Source organism: Drosophila mojavensis, unplaced genomic scaffold, assembly GCF_018153725.1.
Source record: "Drosophila mojavensis isolate 15081-1352.22 unplaced genomic scaffold, ASM1815372v1 contig_72, whole genome shotgun sequence".
NCBI lineage: Eukaryota > Metazoa > Arthropoda > Insecta > Diptera > Drosophilidae > Drosophila > Drosophila mojavensis.
The window spans coordinates 960,250-980,308 of NW_025318897.1; the positions used below are offsets into that span (position 1 = coordinate 960,250).

Here is a 20,059-nt window from a genome sequence, read left to right on the forward strand (position 1 = left end):
ATACCTGAATGGAAGTATTAGAAAGGATTTTTTTAATATAATCAATATTAATAAATAATTAATCAATATAATTAATATAAAATAATAAAATAAACAAAAATCAAAGCATCATATTCATTGCATAGTGTCTCAATAATAAGAACGAAATGAGCAAAAGGAATGCTCGAAGCGAAAAAACACACGATTGTGGAAATGTTTGCTCCTGGGCTGACAGGTGCTGCATTCTAGGACCTCAGTGATCAGTAGTGACATCCTGCGGAAATGGCTCCTGGGTCAATGCTGCAGCTGCCCCCGTCCCGTTAAAGCCCTGGCAGGCCTCCAATAAGGACCAACGTCAGCCCTCGCATGGCCTCCCTCCTATGCACAGACAACCATGAGGACCGCTTGAGTGACTGTACACCCGATCTAAGAAGGCGTCTGGAGGAGTCTGGACCCTTAAACATGGAAACTCTATATAAAAAAAAATAATCTGTGGAGCACCACAAGAAGATAGTGAGGTCCGTTTCACGGACCCAAAACTGGGCTTTGGCAAAAGCTCAAAAATGCAAAGGAGCCCTGTAGCACAGGCGCCAAGAAGTGTGGAGGGAACTCCAAAAACCGCCACCGCGGAAGCAGGTATCCTAAGCACTACTGCAGAGGCAGTAATCTCACCAAGGCATGAGTACATGTTGAAACTCCGGGCCGAGGAAGAGGATGCCATTCTAAAATGTCGCCAGACGCTGCGGCGTATAAAAACCGCTGTCGATAATCAAAAAAACATCTGTCTGGATGGGGTATCCGACCTAGACGAACTACTCGATATTCTAGGACACTGCAGGAATTCCTAGAAGAAGCTGGAAGCTGAAGCAACTAAGCAGAAGCAATTAGAACCAGCAGCAGAGAGGGAGGCACGGATCATGGAAACGGCGGAATCACCTACCATTCAAAAGAGACAGGCCCCTAGCCCTTAGAGTCTGAGTCCGGCAAAAAACATTGCAAGGGACAACAGAATCTGTGGCAAAAAGTCACCAGAAAAGCCAGAAAAGCAGAGGAGGCGAAAGTAGTAGCACAACCAACAAGAAACAAGTAAGAAAGCTCTAGTCGAGACTGCTCGACTACGAGATCCCCTGAACCCTTGGAGCAATAGATATTTCAATAATTTTTCGCGTCTTTCAGCTTACACAAGAAACACGCACACACACACACACACACGCAAGTACGCACACACAGGCATACATACACACACACGCATACAGACACAAACGCATACACACACACACATGCATACACACATACACAAACACATACATACACATACACAAACACATACACACACAAGCACCCACGCATAAACACGCATGGGCTGCAGTGTGCGCTTACTATGAGAACTTAATTGTTTAATAACTTTTGTTATGGACGTACGATCTTCATGAAACTTAGATTATGATTATAACATGAATATGCATGTAATTGCCAAAGCACAAGTCTCTAGTATTTGAAATACGTTTTTTACAAAAGTGAGGGTGAGGGGGTGAATTTAGAGGTGGGGGGTAAATTTTAACAAAAACCGAAATTGTATAAATTGCATGTAAGCATACATTAAAAATTTGGAGACTCTAGCAATAAAGGTGTAGAAGATATTATTTTTATAACTGGTTTTCGATAAGGTTTTTTATCGATAAAAAAGATCGGGATGAGTTATCGATTTTTAATGATATGCGCGCTGTAATTACGGACATTTAAAAAAAAATTTGAAGTCTCTAGCTCTTATATCTTCTGAAATCGACGCGTTCATACATACGGACAGACGGACAGGGCCAAATCAATTCAGCTCGTCGCTCTGATCAAGAATATATATACTTTGTGGGGTCTGCCACGCCTCCTTCTGCCTATTACATACATTTCACAAAACCATTATACCCTGATTTCCCATTGAAAATGGGTTCAGGGTATAAAAATTGTTCATATGGACATCTACACAAATTCAAAGAGGAAGCTTTGAAAAATTAATAACTGATAATGAATTTAATAGTGTAAATATAAAAGAATATTTAAGAAATGAGAATATAGAAGTTCATTTTGTGAAACCGAACAGCCACACTGGCAATGCAGACGTCGAAAGATTCCATAACACTGTAACAGAAACAAGTAAGAAAGCTCTAGTCGAGACTGCTCGACTACGAGATCCCCCTGAACCCTTGGAGTAATAGCTATTTCAATCATTTTTCGCGTCTTTCAGCTTACACAAGAAACACGCACACACACACACACACACACACACTCCCACACACATGCACGCACACACAGGCACACACACACACACACACACACACACACACACACACACACACACACACACACACACACACACACACACACACAAGCATAAACACGCATGGGCGGCAGTGATCGCTTACTATGAGAAATTAATTGTTTAATAACTTTTTTGGTGGACGTACGATCTTCATAAAACTTTCAGATTATGATTATAACATGAATATGCATGTAATTGCCAAAGCACAAGTCTTTAGTATTTGAAATAAGCTTTTTACAAAAGTGAGGGTGAGGGGGTTAATTTAAGGGTGGGGGGTAAATTTTAACAAAAACCGAAATTGTATAAAATGCATATAAGTATACATTCAAGATTTGGAGAGTCTAGCTCTAAAGATGTAGCAGATATAAATTTATTACAGGTTTTCGATAATGTTTTTAATCGATAACAAAATAAAGGGGCAAGTTATCGATATTTAAAGCAAAACTCGATATGCGCGTGCAATACACGGACCTTGGAAAAAAAATTTAAAGTCTCTAGCTCTTATATCTTCTGAAATCGACGCTTTCAAACATGCGCATAATTTCAAGTGTTTATTCAAAAGAGGAAACCAGATTATTTCACAAATTTCAATTAATGATTTATATTCTACTGAAAAATTCTATTTAGGTTAATTTATTCAAAGGCTTACTTCAGAAGCCGGGATACACAACTTACAGCTGTCACCAAGTGAACAAATTTTCGAATATGTGACTTTAAGTGAATTTAAAAATAAGGGCAATACAAATTTATAAGATTTCAAAATAGCGCTATTACCAAAGGCGACACAACTAGACAAAAATGATGAAAGTCAAATTAATAAGTTAATCAAAATATCATAACGATCCAATACGAGGAGGCATTATTGGCTCAATATGCCATACACAATTATAAACCCTGTAAGACGTGTTTAGACTGCCAAAGAGCTAAGAAAACAATACATACAAAAGCCCGAATATAACCAACATCCCAAAACACAAATTTTGACACTGCACTATGGGCGATTTTCCGTGATAGGCGGCATAAAGTCCAAAAATTTAAGGTGAAATATTAAGAACATTTTTATACTCTTTCACAAAAGTGAAATGAGTATATTGGTTTTGTGCAATGTCCGTCTTGATTTCCGTCCGTATGAACGCAATCTACTTCGGCGGTATTGAAGCTAGAGACTTGATATGTGGAACACATACTCGTGTATATTTCCCATTTATAAGTGTTAGGGGCGTGGCAAATCGAATAAAACTGTATCTCCTAAAATTGTAAACCTAGAATGCTAAAAATTTGCACGTAAGCTGATGTTTCGATTCTATAAAGGTGAGTGAAAAAATTATATATCTACGCCTGCTATGGGCATGGCAAATCGGAAGATATAGTGATTTTTTCCAGAGACCTGAAATTTTGTATATATACGCGGGTTGACCATCCAAGTCCAACGAACTATGGTAGATATATGTCCGCCCACAGGGGGTGTGGCAAACCGTAAAAGTTGATATCTTTTACAGTTTAAGAGCTAGAAGCTTCAAATTTGGATAGTTGAGTTACTGGTAGCCTCCTGTATCGATGCCCCAAAAAATAATTATTACGCCTCTTTAGGGGCGTGGCATATCGAAAAATACCCTGTCATTTTGACGTTTTTGGGCGTAAGACTTCAAATTTTGCATTTAAGTTAGCAGTTGCTCGTTCTAAAAACTGGCCAAAAATAAGGTGTCTACGCTCATTAGGGGCGTGGTTAATCGAGAAAAAGTGCGCTTTCTACAGAATTAGAGCTAAGCTAAGCTAAGTTGATGTGATGTGAATGAGTACTCTGCAGTTAGTAACGCCCGACTGCAACGTTCTTGTTATACTCATTCACGAAAGTGAAATGAGTATATTGGATTTGTGCAATGTCCGTCTTGCTGTCTGTCTGTCCGTATGAACACAATCTTTTTCGGCGCTATTGAAGCTAGAGACTTGAAATTTGGAACACATACTCGTGTATATCTCCGATTTAAAAATTTTCTCGATCCGCCCACTAGGGCGTGGCAAATTGGAAAATGCATTTTCCGATATACCAGAAATCATATTATTTTAAAAGCTAGAAAGTTGAAATTTGGTACGTAGGTCCGTCGACCACATAAGGTCACGAGCTATGGCGGATATATCTTCACCTATTGGGGGCGTGGCAAATCGGATAAAATTGTATCTCCTAAAGTTATAAGTCTAGAATGCTGAAGTGAAGAAGATGGATGAAAAAATTTTATATGTACGGTTAAAAGGGGCGTGGCAATCGGCATAGTGCCCGAATTGCGACATTTATATGCGTCAGCCATCTATTTATGTATTTGTACATATAAATAAGCTTAATAGATATTCATAATACGGAAAGAAACATTTTAATGAAATTTAAAATATATAAAAACAAGTAAGAACGTTGCAGTCGGGCGTTACCGACTGCGGAATACTCATTCACATCCCATCAACAATTTAGTAGTTAAGTTTCGCTCTAATACTGTAGAATATACAGGTTTTTCCGATTTGCCACGCCCCAACTGGGCGTTGACACCTCAATTTTGGTCAGTTCTTAGAACGAGATAACGGTACCCTAACTGCAAAGTTTGAATGCTTACTCTCAAAAAAAACAAGTAAGAACGTTGCAGTCGGGCGTTACCGACTGCGGAATACTCATTCACATCCCATCAACAATTTAGTAGTTAAGTTTCGCTCTAATACTGTAGAATATACAGGTTTTTCCGATTTGCCACGCCCCAACTGGGCGCAGACACCTCATTTTTGGTCAGTTTTTAGAAAGAGATAACGGTACCCTAACTGCAAAGTTTGAATGCTTACCCTCAAAAAATGTGAAAATTACAGGGTATTTTTCGATATGCCACGCCCCTAAAGAGGCGTAAAAATTATTTTTGGGGAATCGATAGAGGAGGCTACCAGTAACTCGACTATCCAAATTTGAGCTTCTAGCTATTATACTTTAGGAGATATAAACTTTTGCGGTTTGCCACGCCCCCTGTGCGCGGACATATATCCGACAAGGCTTTTTGGTCTTGGGTGATCAGCCCGAGTATATATAACAAATTTGAGATCTCTGGCATCAATAGTGTCCAAAATATAGCAGAATTTAAAAAATTACTATATCTTCAGATCCGATTTGCCACGCCCCTAATGGGCGTAGACTTCTTATTTTATCTTTAGACTTTATAGAATCATAACATTAGCTGACATGCAAAATTTCAGCTATCTAAGTTTACAACTTTAGGAGATACAGTTTTATCCGATTGGCCACGCCCCCAATGGGCGGAGATATATCCGCCATAGCTCGTGATCTTGGGTGGTCGACGCGGACCTACATACCAAATTTCAGCTTTCTAGCTCTTCAACTAACATGATTTCTGGCATATCGGGAAATGCATTTTCCAATTTGCCACGCCCCTAGTGGGCGGATCGGGAAAATCTTAACACTTTATAAATCGGAGATATACACGAGAATGTGTTCCAATTTTCAAGTCTCTAGCTTCAATAGCGCCGAAATAGATTGCGTTCATACGGACAGACGGACAGACGGACGGACGGACAGACGGACAGACGGACGGACAGCAAGACGGACATTGTACAAAACCAATATACTGATTCACTTTCGTGAATGAGTATAAAAAGCTGCAATTTACAAAAAAGAGTTTTCCGCGGGATTTGAACTCGCACCCAAGCCAAGCATGTTTGTCAAAATAACTAAAATAAAGATCGCCGGCGCTTCTGCCTACAGCACCAACGCGTCGTTTCGAACAACAGTAATTAACACGAAATCACATTTTTGTTATGACGCCATATAGCAAAGAAAAGCCAGTGTAGCGGCTGAAAATTAAAAAACAATGCAAAGACAAATCAATCGCAACTGAGATTCTTACGCATTTATGTGTACATACATACACACTGTGAGGAGCAATATTGGTATGCACGTATTATTGTATATGAACGTACGTAGTTGCTGTGCGTTTATATGCATATAAATGCATATACATGTTGCTCCACACAGCGACGCGAGTACTGTAGGAGCGACCCTCGAGACTGGAAAGGGGTCAAGGTCCGACTATAGTCGGCCTCTTTCACTCCTACAGATTCAGCAATGGGCTCGCGTCGCACACACGTCGATCATCGAGGACCGTTAGCCGAGGTGCCGTTCGGGCCGGGTAGTAATAGACACTTTCACTCGCAGAATGGCAGAAAGGCCCAGCTCCAGACCCGAACAGGCCCCGTTACCACCCGAAGCAGGGCTGTGGCTGGGCTATAAAAGGACGCCGGCAGCTCCATACGAGGAGTTGGAGTTAAAGAGCGAAAGTCAGAGTGACAAAAGTGCCGAAGTGAAACAGTAAAGTGAAAGTCAACGCGAGTGGCAGATCAGGACTCCCAGGACATCGTGGGAACAGCAAGGACATCCAGTGGGAATCCTTGCGACGACTAAAGAGGCAAGCAGCATCTTCAGCGGCACCAACAAGGGTATTGGTGCAGCTCAGCAGCTTCAGCGAGGCCTGCATATCTGAGTAAGTTCACGTAGCCGTGCGTAAGAGAAGTGTTGTGAGTGAAATGAAGCTAGTGTTGTGCTGTGAGCGAGTGGAATAGTAGGAGACATCTGTATATCCAAGCGAACCGCCGGAGTTCACAGACCCAAATCCTGGCGTTTTCATAAAATAAGTGACGTGTAAATTTACAAGCTTATATTCAAGAAAATATACTTTACGCTGTGGCGCGAATCCACAGTCAGCTGAAACTAGCTCAGCTTAGACTCGGGATAAACCGAAGGTTCGTTACAACTGGCGCCCAACGTGGGGCCCTACGATAAGAGTTTAAGAAGAATTTGTGACTATGGTGCGAGCGTGGGTTATGGTGACGAGTTCAGAGTGAGCTTGTCATGCACACTGGATGCGGATGCGGAGGCAGTTCGGCGAGTTGGTTGAGAGGAATGAAGGAAGCATTCCTCTTCACTGAGGATCGCCGAGCTGGGCCGACTGCTGAAGTATCTGGGTCACAAAATCACGGAGAATGGCATTTGTACAGACCCAGAGAAGGTTGCAGCTATTACCGAGCTGAAGCCGCCCACGAGCATGAAGGAGTTACGCCAATACGTGGGCGTGGCTTCATGGTACCGCCGCTTGGACCAGATTTTGCATCCACAGTGCATCCTCTAAATGCACTGCTCAAAAAGAACACGAAGTGGGAGTGGACGGAGGAGCGGCAAAGGGCGTTCGAGACGGTGAAACTGACGGAGTCACCGATGCTGGCGTGCCGATTTCTCGAAGCCGTTTTGCTTGACTCTTGGCTCTGAAGTGGCTCAATTCTATAGAGAGCCCAACGGGAAGAATTGCCAGATGGGCACTGGAGCTGCAGCAGTACGACTTCGAGATTCACTATAGAAAGGGCAAGCAGAATGTAGCGGCAGATGCGCTCTCACGGCAGCCTCTGGGCAAAGAGGCGTGCCGTTTGGTCAAGAGCAAGGAGATGCCAGTTGGGACAGGATATCGCTCGCTCACCAAGCTTCGTCAGGACCTAAAAAAGGCACCACATAAGTTTCCAGACTATATGGAAGAATCTGGAAACGTATATCGGCACATCCCGCATCAAGCCGGCCACGAGGATGTGCCTGCATGGAAGTTGTGCGTACCGGCGGACCGGCGCAAGCAAACACGACGCAGCCACCGCTGGCCGCCTTGGAAGCCGAAAAACAATTGCTCGAATAGCAGCGCGGTATTAGTGGCCGGGTATGTACAGAGATGTGCGGACATACGTACAGCGCTGCGAAGTGTGTCCGCGATATAAGCCCAGTCAGCTGCAGGTTGCTGAGCAAATGCTGACGCAGGTGCCCGAGGAGCCATGGGCAACAGTGTGTGCCGATTTTGTTGGCCCGCTGCCGAGATCAAAGCACGGAAACACCATGCTCATGGTCTTCATCGGCCGTTTCTCGAGAGCGGATCTTGGCGCGGTTCGGCACGCCAAAGGTGCTCATTACGGATAATGGTACCCAATACACCAGTCGGGCATTCAAGGTGTTTCTAGAGGAGCTTGTGGTGCGCCACCAGCTGACAGCACCATACACACCTCAAGAGAATCCCACTGAGAGGGCCAACAGGACAGTGAAAACGATGATTGCGCAGTTCGCTGGAGGCGACCAGAGATGCTGGGATGACACATTGCCGGAGTTGACGTTGGCGGTCAACAGCAGCGTGTCAGCATCTACAGGGTATTCGGCAGCCTTTATCACGCAAGGGCGAGAGCCAAGGCTGCCCAAATCGCTGTTCGATGCGCAAACTATCGGCACCGGCCAGGAGGCACAGAGCCCAGTCGAGAGAGCCAACAAGATGCGCGAGGTGTTCGAGATAGTGCGTCGGAACCTGGAGAGAGCTGGATAGGATCAGGCGCGGCATTACAACCTACGGAGGCGGCAGTGGAAGCCGGCCGTAGGTGACAAGGTGTGGGCAAAGGAACGCCACTTGTCTAATGCCGCTGACGGCTTTGCAGCAAAACTGGCACCACACTATGGAGGCCCATATATAGTGGCCAGTTTTGTGTCCCCAGTTATCTGCCGGATCAGGTCGGAGGCAGAGAAGCGGACCAGGACGGCGCATGTGGCGGATCTCAAGCCGTGGAGAGGAGACACGGGTGAGCAATAGAGCTGTTTCGTTTTTTTCCGGAAAAAAGGGAGTGAATACACAGCGAAGTGTATTGCTTCTCATTTAAGAAAAAATAACAGCAAAAATGTTGCTCAAAATGCATAATTTTGTCGTCGAAACGCATCTGTGGCTGGAAAATCACAGTTACCACCGGGAAATTAACTGTATAATTGCGCAACAACAAATGTTTAAATTGCGCGCTCATGGCGACAAGCAGTGTACAGTTCGGTACCTAAAACTTAGCATGCGCAATGGAATACAACAAGCAGTGCTGGTGCAAGCAGCACCCACCTACAGTGCAGGCGCACTGGACAACAACAACGCGCGCAGCCGAAATTATGCATTTTCTAATGAAAGAGAAAGCGGAAAAACAACAACAAACCGCACATATTCCAGGCGAAAGAATTGCTGCACACACACACACACAGCGAAGCGAGAGCAAGCGAGCGTAGGCAAGGATCAAGGGCCTATTTCGGCTGCTCAGCGATCGCTAGCGCACGAAGATGTCAAAGCGAGCGACATCTAAAACAGCCAACAACAAAAGCGACAGAGACATATAAAACAGCCACAACAAAGAGATAAATAAAACGGCCAACAGCAGAAGAGCTTGCATTTGAATGTTCGGCCACCGAAGGGCTGTGTATGCATGCGTCGATGAGAGTGGGAAAAACGGTATCAAGGTGATACCGTGCCTGCCTGGAATTCAGTCATTAGGTAGGGAAAGCTAGAGTGGGCTGAACAGAGGACACAGGACCCGTTATATGCTGCCGCCTACGCAGCCGGCGGCGCGGCAGCAGAGGGTATAAATGGGCATGTGGGCATCGGGCCGGTCTTCTTGTGAGTGGACCGACGGCGCTCGAGTGCAGTGTGTCGAGTGAAGTGTTCCAAGTGAAGACGAAGAGCAAGCAGCCATATATTTGGGTCGCCTGTCGGGAGATCGGGTCACCATCGATGCCTGCCACACGTCGAATCCAACCGGTTGTCCGTGCTTGGGCTTAGCCACATTTTGCTGGCCGATCCTAGCGTACTGGCCAGCGGCTTTGCTGGAGCTGTGCGCGAACATGGAACGCCTTCATCAGCAGGAGAGTACGACGAGGGAATTGGTGAAGCAGGTGGCCACCGCACGGGTGCCAAAGCCACCGGGGGGCTGCAAAACCAACAGGTGAGTTTTGCAGCAGCGCTCGGCGAGGGCAGAGGCAGCGGCGGTCCATCATGTATGCGGGGCATGCAGTCGGCATGTGGCTGCTTACTGGCCTACCAAGCGACTGGCTCCACCGGCTATGAGTCTTTGGGCGTCGGAAAAGCTTGGCAACCGATCCTCGCGCACTGGCCAGCGACTTCGCGATGGTCTCGTGTTTTCCCGAAGAAAGAGGGGAGTGTGAGGAGCAATATTGGTATGCACATATTAATGTATATGAACGTACGTAGTTGCTGTAGGAGCGACCCTCGCGACTGGAAAGAGGTCAAGGTCCGACTATAGTCGGCCTCTTTCGCTCCTACAGATTCAGCCCAGCTCCAGACCCGAACAGGCCCCGTTACCACCCGAAGCAGGACTGTGGCTGGGCTATAAAAGGACGCCGGCAGCTCCATACGAGGAGTTGGAGTTAAAGAGCGAAAGTCAGAGTGACAAAAGTGCCGAAGTGAAACAGTAAAGTGAAAGTCAACGCGAGTGGCAGATCAGGACTCCCAGGACATCGTGGGAACAGCAAGGACATCCAGTGGGAATCCTTGCGACGACTAAAGAGGCAAGCAGGATCTTCAGCGGCACCAACAAGGGTATTGGTGCAGCTCAGCAGCTTCAGCGAGGCCTGCATATCTGAGTAAGTTCACGTAGCCGTGCGTAAGAGAAGTGTTGTGAGTGAAATGAAATGTTGTGCTGTGAGCGAGTGGAATAGTAAGAGACATCTGTATAGCCAAGCGAACCGTCGGAGTTCACAGACCCAAATCCTGGCGTTTTCTTAAAATAAGTGACGTGTAAATTTACAAGCTTATATTCAAGAAAATATACTTTACGCTATAAACTATAAATCACAAGTGACTAATTTTATTCGCAGGAGCTTCAACAAATAAATTTGTTGGCACGTATCCACAGTCAGCTGAAACTAACTAGCTTAGACTCGGGATAAACCGAAGGTTCGTTACAACACATACAAATGAGCGCGAGTATAATGCTGGAATGCTTGATGCTATGCGTGCAGACTTTCATATACATATATACATATGTATGTATGTATTTGAAGGCTATTCAAGAAGAAACAAATTTAAGCTTATAAAATTATTCCACTAAATACAAGTATTAAGTGCCATTCATTCAAGCTCGCACATTCCCAATAAAATATCTATTTTATATAAAACGAAATATGTATGAAAACAAGTAAGAAAACTTTAGTCAAGAATGCTCGACTAGATATTACCCTGAACCCAACTAATAACAAGTAAGAAGACTCTAGTCGAGACTGCTCGACTAGGAGTTACCCTGAACCCTCCAATCTGATATTCTAATCACTGTGCACTTCTTTTCGGCACACATACATACACACGCACGTATTAGAACGCGCTCTGCTAATTGTGCAATAAGCAGCGACTGCGCTTGGGCTGCGCTGCAGTGTGGGCAACATTAAAAGAATTTATTTGTTGAATAATTTTGATATGCGCGTGATATACACGGACCTAGGAAAAACAATTTTTAAGTCTCTAGCTCTTATATCTTCTGAGATCGACGCGTTCATACATACGGACGGACGGACGGACAGGGCCAAATCGACTCAGCTCGTCGCCCTGATCAAGAATATATATACTTTGTGGGGTCTGCCACGCCTCCTTCTACCTGTTACAAACTTTTAACAAAATCATTATACCTTGATTTCCCATTGAAAATGGGTTCAGGGTATAAAAATGCCCGTTTAGTATGGCTAAAATTTCAATTTCGATGCATTTAAAAATATAAATTAAATACAAAACTCATTTAATAAAATATAAAAATATTTTGAACCAATTAAACAAATTAACATAAGTTTCACCGCTCGGGATTCGTACCCGCGACTTGATCGAGTGTCACGCAGCTACTCACTACGACACCTCATTTTCGGAAGCCGTTTTGGCAAAACTGAAATAGATTCACTGCTGCAACGCCATCTAGCAAAACTAAACCAAACTAACTGCTGATGTGATTCTAAGAATCTGCTAGAATAACCAAACTATTAAAAACGCACATTTAGTATGGTTAAAATTTCAATTTCGGTGTATTTAAAAATATAAATTAAATAGAAAACTCATTTATGAAAATATAAAAATATTTTGAAACAATTAAAAAAATTAACATCAGTTGCACCGATCGGGATTCGAACCGCGACTTCTCGATCAAGCGCTATGCCGCTAACACACTACGCCACCTCACTTTTGGAAGCTGCGCTGACAAAACCAAACTAACAGCTGATGTGATTCAAAGAATGTTCCAGAAGAAGTTTGAATGTATGTGTGCACACGTATGCGATGCTGTTGTAGCTGCTGCATGTGCGTTTGTTTATTGGCCAAATATTTGATGAGTTTTAATTAATTTTTGACTTAATGGAATTTAACGAAACTCAGCATATGATCTACATATTATCTATATATATAAAAGAGAGTTGTTTTAAAGGTTTGGATTTGTTTTCGCTACGAGTAGGATAGTAGATCTTAAAAATACTGAAAAAAATTGAAGAATACTTGAAAAACGCGTTTTTTCTCTAAAGATTCAAATTTCCATTGATACTCAGTAGGCTTGATAACAGTGACAGTTTTCGGTCCTGCTCTCATATTATACAATAGTATAGGAGTAAATAAACAAAGTCAGTCAGTCTACGGCACAGCCTCAGGCGAACCTGACTATTCATAAACAGGTAAGAAGGCTCCAGACTGCTCGAGACTGCTCGACTAGGAGATACCCTGAACCCTCCAAGCTGATATTCTAATCATTCTGGACTTCTTTTACGCACACATACATACACATGCACTTTTAAGCACGCGCTCTGCTAACTGCGCAATAGGCAGCGGCTGCGCTTGGGCTGCGCTGCAATGTGGACAACATTATAAGAATTTATTTGTTGAATAATTTAATTTATAGACATACAGTCTTAATAAAACTTTCAAAACATAATCATAAGGCTAAAATGTGTGTACATTCCAAAGCACAAGTCTCTAGTACTTGAAATGCGTTTTTTACAAATTGGGGGCGAAGGGGGCGTGGTATCCAAAATCTGTAAATTACAAAATCTATGTATCCATTAACTTTATATACAACGATACAACGAAATTTGAAGTCTCCAGGTCTAAAAGTGTTCAAACTAGGCTGAAAAAACCAAGTCGATTTTTCGATTATTCTCGATAAAAAAAGTTATCGGATGAGTTATCGAAAAAATAAAGCAAACTTGTACTGCCTATGGTATACACGAGTATGCATGCCAAATTTCAGCTCTCTAGCTCTTATATCTTCTGAGATCGTTTTGCTCATACGGACGGACGGACAGACGGACAGGGCTATATCGACTCAGCTCGTCGTCCTGATCAAGAATATATATACTTTATGGGGTATGCGATGATTCCTTCTGCCTGTTACATACTTTTAACAAAACCATGCAGTCGGGCGTTACCGACTGCGGAATACTCATTCACATCCCATCAACAATATAGTAGTTAAGTTTCGCTCTAATACTGTGGAATATACAGGTTTTTCCGATTTGCTACGCCCCTACTGGGCGCAGACACCTCATTTTTGGTCAGTTCTTAGAACGTGATAATGGTACCCTAACTAAAAAGTTTGAATGCTTACCCTCAAAAAATGTGAAAATTACATGGTATTTTTCGATATGCCACGCCCTTAAAGAGGCGTAAAAATTATTTTTTGGGGCATCGATAGAGGAGGCTACCAGTAACTCAACTATCCAAATTTGAAGCTTCTAGCTATTATACTTTAGGAGATATCAACTTTTGCGGTTTGCCACGCCCCCTGTGGGCGGACATATATCCTTGGGTCTTGGTCTTGGGTGATCAGCCCGAGTATATATACAAAATTTGAGATCTCTGGCATCAATAGTGTCCAAAATATAGCAGAATTCGAAAAATCACTATATCTTTAGGTCTGATTTTCCACGCCCCTAATGGGCGTAGACTTATAATTTTGTCTTAAGACTTTATAGAATCATAACATTAGCTGACATGCAAAATTTCAGCATTCTAGGTTTACAACTTTAGGAGATACAGTTTTAGCCAATTTGCCACGCCCTCAATGGGCGGAGATATATCCGCCATAGCTCGTGATCTTGGGTGGTCGACGCGGACCTTCATACCAAATTTCAGCTTTCTAGCTCTTTAACTAACATGATTTCTGGTATATCGGAAAATGCATTTTCCGATTTGCCATGCCCCTAGTGGGCGGATCGGGAAAATTTTAACACTTTATAAATAGGAAATATACACGAGTATGTGCTCCAAATTTCAAGTCTCTAGCTTCAATAGCGCCGAAATTGCGTTCATACGGACAGACGGACAGACGGACGGACAGCAAGACGGACATTGCACAAAACCAATATATATAACCAATGAAAATGCACTTAAAGTTTCCTTTGCGTTCACTAACTACACGCTTCTCGGCCGAATAACCTTTACTATATATTAATAGCTATATGGTGTGAGTTCTCTATCAACCCAGAAAAGTGTCAAAGTTTTTGCAAAGAGTTTTTTCCCTATATATGAAGACATTTAAAAAGCAACTGAAATTTACGTATACTTAAAAGGAGGCGAAAAAAGGCGTGGAACTATTTAAGAGAAAAAATTCAAAAATATATTAGTAATGCAAGTAAGAAAGCTCTAGTCGAGACTACTTGACTACGAGATCCTCTGAACCCTTGAAGTAATAGCTATTTCAATAATTTTTCGCGTCTTTCAGCTTACACAAGAAACACGCACACACACACACACACGCACGCACACACAGGCATACATACACACACATACATACACACACATACATACACACACACATACACACACACACATACACAAACAATAACATACACATACACACACAAGCATAAACACGCATGGGCGGCAGTGAGCGCTTACTATGAGAACTTAATTGCTTAATAACTTTTTTTGTGGACGTACGATCATCATGAAACTTTTAGATTATGATTATAACATAGATATGCATGTAATTGCCAAAGCACAAGTCTCTAGTATTTGAAATACGCTTTTTACAAAAGTGAGGGTGAGGGGGTGAATTTAAGGGTGGGGGGTAAATTTTAAGAAAAACCGAAATTGTATAAATTGCATATAAGCATACATTAAAAATTTGGAGACTAGCAATAAAGGTGTAGAAGATATAATTTTATAACTGGTTTTCAATAAGGTTTTTTATCGATAAAAAAAGATCGGGATGAGTTATCGATTTTTAATGATAAACTTGATATGCGCGCTGTAATTACGGACATTTAAAAAAAATTTGAAGTCCTTAGCTCTTATATCTTCTGAAATCGACACGTTCATACATACGGACAGACGGACAGGGCCAAATCGACTCAGCTCGTCGCCCTGATCAAGAATATATATACTTTGTGGGGTCTGCCACGCCTCCTTCTGCCTGTTACATACATTTCAACAAAACCATTATACCCTGATTTCCCATTGAAAATGGGTTCAGGGTATAAAAAAAACTTTGGCTTTTAGCTTTATTTTTAGACTTCATGCCGCCAAAATCGACAAATCACCCATATGGAGAATGCAGAATGCCAATGAGTATGCAATAACTATAATATGAGACCTTACAAAATATCTAGTTACCATACCAGTAAAAACAAGTAAGAAAGCTCTAGTCGAGACTGCTCGACTACGAGATCCCCTGAACCCTTGGAGCAATAGCTATTTCAATAAAATACCGCGTCTTTCAGCTTACACAAGAAACACGCACACACACACACACGCACGAACGCACACACAGACATACATGCACACACACGCATACACACACAACATTAAAAGAATTTATTTGTTGAATAATTTTGATATGCGCGTGATATACACGGACCTAGGAAAAAAAATTTTTAAGTCTCTAGCTCTTATATCTTCTGAGATCGACGCGTTCATACATACGGACGGACGGACGGACAGGGCCAAATCGACTCAGCTCGTCGCCCTGATCAAGAATATATATACTTTGTGGGGTCTGCCACGCCTCCTTCTACCTGTTACATACTTTTAACAAAATCATTATACCTTGATTTCCCATTGAAAATGGGTTCAGGGTATAAAAATGCCCGTTTAGTATGGCTAAAATTTCAATTTCGATGCATTTAAAAATATAAATTAAATACAAAACTCATTTAATAAAATATAAAAATATTTTGAACCAATTAAAAAAATTAACATAAGTTTCACCGCTCGGGATTCGTACCCGCGACTTGATCGAGTGTCACGCAGCTACTCACTACGACACCTCATTTTCGGAAGCCGTTTTGGCAAAACTGAAATAGATTCACTGCTGCAACGCCATCTAGCAAAACTAAACCAAACTAACTGCTGATGTGATTCTAAGAATCTGCTAGAATAACCAAACTATTAAAAACGCACATTTAGTATGGTTAAAATTTCAATTTCGGTGTATTTAAAAATATAAATTAAATAGAAAACTCATTTATGAAAATATAAAAATATTTTGAAACAATTAAAAAAATTAACATCAGTTGCACCGATCGGGATTCGAACCGCGACTTCTCTATCAAGCGCTATGCCGCTAACACACTACGCCACCTCACTTTTGGAAGCTGCGCTGACAAAACCAAACTAACAGCTGATGTGATTCAAAGAATGTTCCAGAAGAAGTTTGAATGTATGTGTGCACACGTATGCGATGCTGTTGTAGCTGCTGCATGTGCGTTTGTTTATTGGCCAAATATTTGATGAGTTTTAATTAATTTTTGACTTAATGGAATTTAACGAAACTCAGCATATGATCTACATATTATCTATATATATAAAAGAGAGTTGTTTTAAAGGTTTGGATTTGTTTTCGCTACGAGTAGGATAGTAGATCTTAAAAATACTGAAAAAATTTGAAGAATACTTGAAAAACGCGTTTTTTCTCTAAAGATTCAAATTTCCATTGATACTCAGTAGGCTTGATAACAGTGACAGTTTTCGGTCCTGCTCTCATATTATACAATAGTATAGGAGTAAATAAACAAAGTCAGTCAGTCTACGGCACAGCCTCAGGCGAACCTGACTATTCATAAACAGGTAAGAAGGCTCCAGACTTCATGCCGCCAAAATCGACAAATCACCCATATGGAGAATGCAGAATTCCAATGAGTATGCAATAACTATAATATGAGACCTTACAAAATATCTAGTTACCATACCAGTAAAAACAAGTAAGAAAGCTCTAGTCGAGACTGCTCGACTACGAGATCCCCTGAACCCTTGGAGCAATAGCTATTTCAATAAAATACCGCGTCTTTCAGCTTACACAAGAAACACGCACACACACACACACGCACGAACGCACACACAGACATACATGCACACACACGCATACACACACACATACACACACACAAACACGCATACACACACAAGCACCCACGCATAAACACGCATGGTCTGCAGTGTGCGCTTACTATGAGAACTTAATTATACCCTGAACCCATTTTCAATGGGAAATCAGGGTATAATGGTTTTGTTGAAATGTATGTAACAGACAGAAGGAGGCGTGGCAGACCCCACAAAGTATATATATTCTTGATCAGGGCGACGAGCTGAGTTGATTTGGCCCTGTCCGTCTGTCTGTCCGTCCGTCCGTCTGTCCGTATGTATGAACGCGTCGATTTCAGAAGATATAAGAGCTAGACTTCAAATTTTTTTTTAAAATGTCCGTAATTACAGCGCGCATATCAAGTTTATCATTAAAAATCGATAACTCATCCCGATCTTTTTTATCGATAAAAAACCTTATCGAAAAACAGTTATAAAAATAAATCTTCTACACCTTTATTGCTAGAGTCTCCAAATTTTTAATGTATGCTTATATGCAATTTATACAATTTCGGTTTTTGTTAAAATGTACCCCCACCTCTAAATTCACCCCTCACCCTCACTTTTGTAAAAAGCGTATTTCAAATACTAGAGACTTGTGCTTTGGCAATTACATGCATATTCATGTTATAATCATAATCTGAAAGTTTCATGAAGATCGTACGTCCATAAAAAATTTGAAGTCTCTAGCTCTTATATCTTCGGAAATCGACGCGTTCATACATACGGACAGACGGACAGGGCCAAATCAACTCAGCTCGTCGTCTGATCAAGAATATATACATATACTTTGTGGGGTCTGCCACACCTCCTTTTGCCTGTTACATACATTTCAACAAAACCATTATACCCTGATTTCCCATTGAAAATGGGTTCACAGCATTTTGAATAGGCACGATCTTAAGCTGTATGTATATATTAAGGAGTGGAACAATATACATATGTATGTAGCTGTGGAAACTTCCAAAAAGAATTGAAACGCTTAAAAATGACCAAGGGGACCAACAAAATACTAAAATAAATGATTGCTTTAGTTAAGCTTTTTTTTTAAGAGACGTACATAGCTTTCCGATTTACGATGAACGATTTTATGGTCTGAAGATGTAATGTTTTCAATTTAGTTTAGTTGTTATTTTATTTTTATATGAAGTAAGAATATCAATAATCCCATGTTAATTTTTAAAAATGTTTCTAAATTTTTAAACAATTTTTTTATATTTTAAAGGATGCATATTACGATTGTGCGATTTTCACACACTGTGTTTTATTAGCCCCCAATGAAAAAAGTTGCTTTACGAAAACATTATAAACAAACAGTGCAAATACATTCATATGTATGTACATATATAATTTGAAGTTCCCAGCTTTTGTCCAATACGATTTCACTGCGTTAATTTGAATTGGCAGATCCCCTGGCGAGCACATTGACACGGTTAGATAGACTCAGCTTAGATAAATAACATAAACATATTAATTAATAAACTTAAACTGAATTGCCACGCCTCCTTTTACTATTTGTATACATTTGCACAAAAACACTACTTTGAATATATATTGTGAATGGGTTGAACGAATAAATATACTATATAACTCAATTTCGTATTGTTGACCATAGCCAAGTATAATATACATATGTATGTATGTGTATACATAAGGCTGATATTGCTTAATTGAAAACAAATGTAAGCTCTAAGATTCTTTAAGTACTCACAATTATGAGATTAAGCAAACATTAAGTATACGAACTTTAAATATACACAGACAACTAAAATTTTATCTTAGAGTGCATCCAAAAAAAAATTTGATTTGCAACGTAAAAATGTATTATATCAATTACAAAATATAAATCAAATAAAATCGTTGCAAAAAATAAATTTACATACATATATATACGAATAGGAATTGCAAATCAATGATGATTTTCGATTTTTTTTAAATTGAAATAACCAAGTAACCAAATATAATCAAGATAGCGTCACTATTTACCTAACGAACAATAACCACTGTATCAGCCCGTGTTTGCCCGAGTTTAAGTAAATACAGTTATCGGTTTATTAGTTTGCAAATTAATATTTATTTATTCGCGCGTCGCGATGATCAGCCACGCCCGCTGGCAAGAAGAATAGAAGTAGCAAAAGGAACAAAAGTAACAATAATAATAAAGCTCGCATATGAAAGCTCATTCAGTGGCTTGTGCCGCGGAGCTTTCTGTGTGTGGATCGCCTTCCAAAGAAAGCTCTCTTGGTACGGTTCTCCACATCCCTCCAATATTTTTCAGCTTCATCTTCAACCCATTGTCCTGCGCGCCGGCTCCAGTTTCCTGTACTTGAGGCGTTTGCCTATGTGTGCCCGTGTCCTGGACACTATCGATTGTCGCTGCAGCTCCATGAGTACCTGCAACTGTAATCTTTTTTAAATGACTCACATCCCTTGTTAGTGTTTTTCCTCCTCCTTGCACTTGGACTATATTCCCCTTTCTGTTGATTACCACGTCCTCGGTTGTATCGAACGTGGGTGTCAGTTTGTGTGGGCACAGGACATTCTTCAGCACGAT

At 41.3% G+C, this 20,059-nt stretch overlaps 1 protein-coding gene across 5 annotated transcripts in view; it reads right to left on the reverse strand.

The window, feature by feature from the left end:
• The window catches only part of LOC6586675 (stromal interaction molecule homolog), a 96,869-nt gene extending 77,500 nt beyond the window's left edge, over nucleotides 1–19,369 (reverse strand). For 2 of the 5 annotated variants that reach the window (XM_032733359.2, XM_032733358.2), the window contains exon 1: nucleotides 19,217–19,369. The gene's annotated coding sequence lies outside the window, so the exon portion shown is untranslated. The remainder of the gene's footprint in view (nucleotides 1–19,216) is intronic. The other 3 variants (XM_044009336.1, XM_044009338.1, XM_044009339.1) reach the window with 3 other exon arrangements.
• Nucleotides 19,370–20,059: the final 690 nt, after the last annotated feature.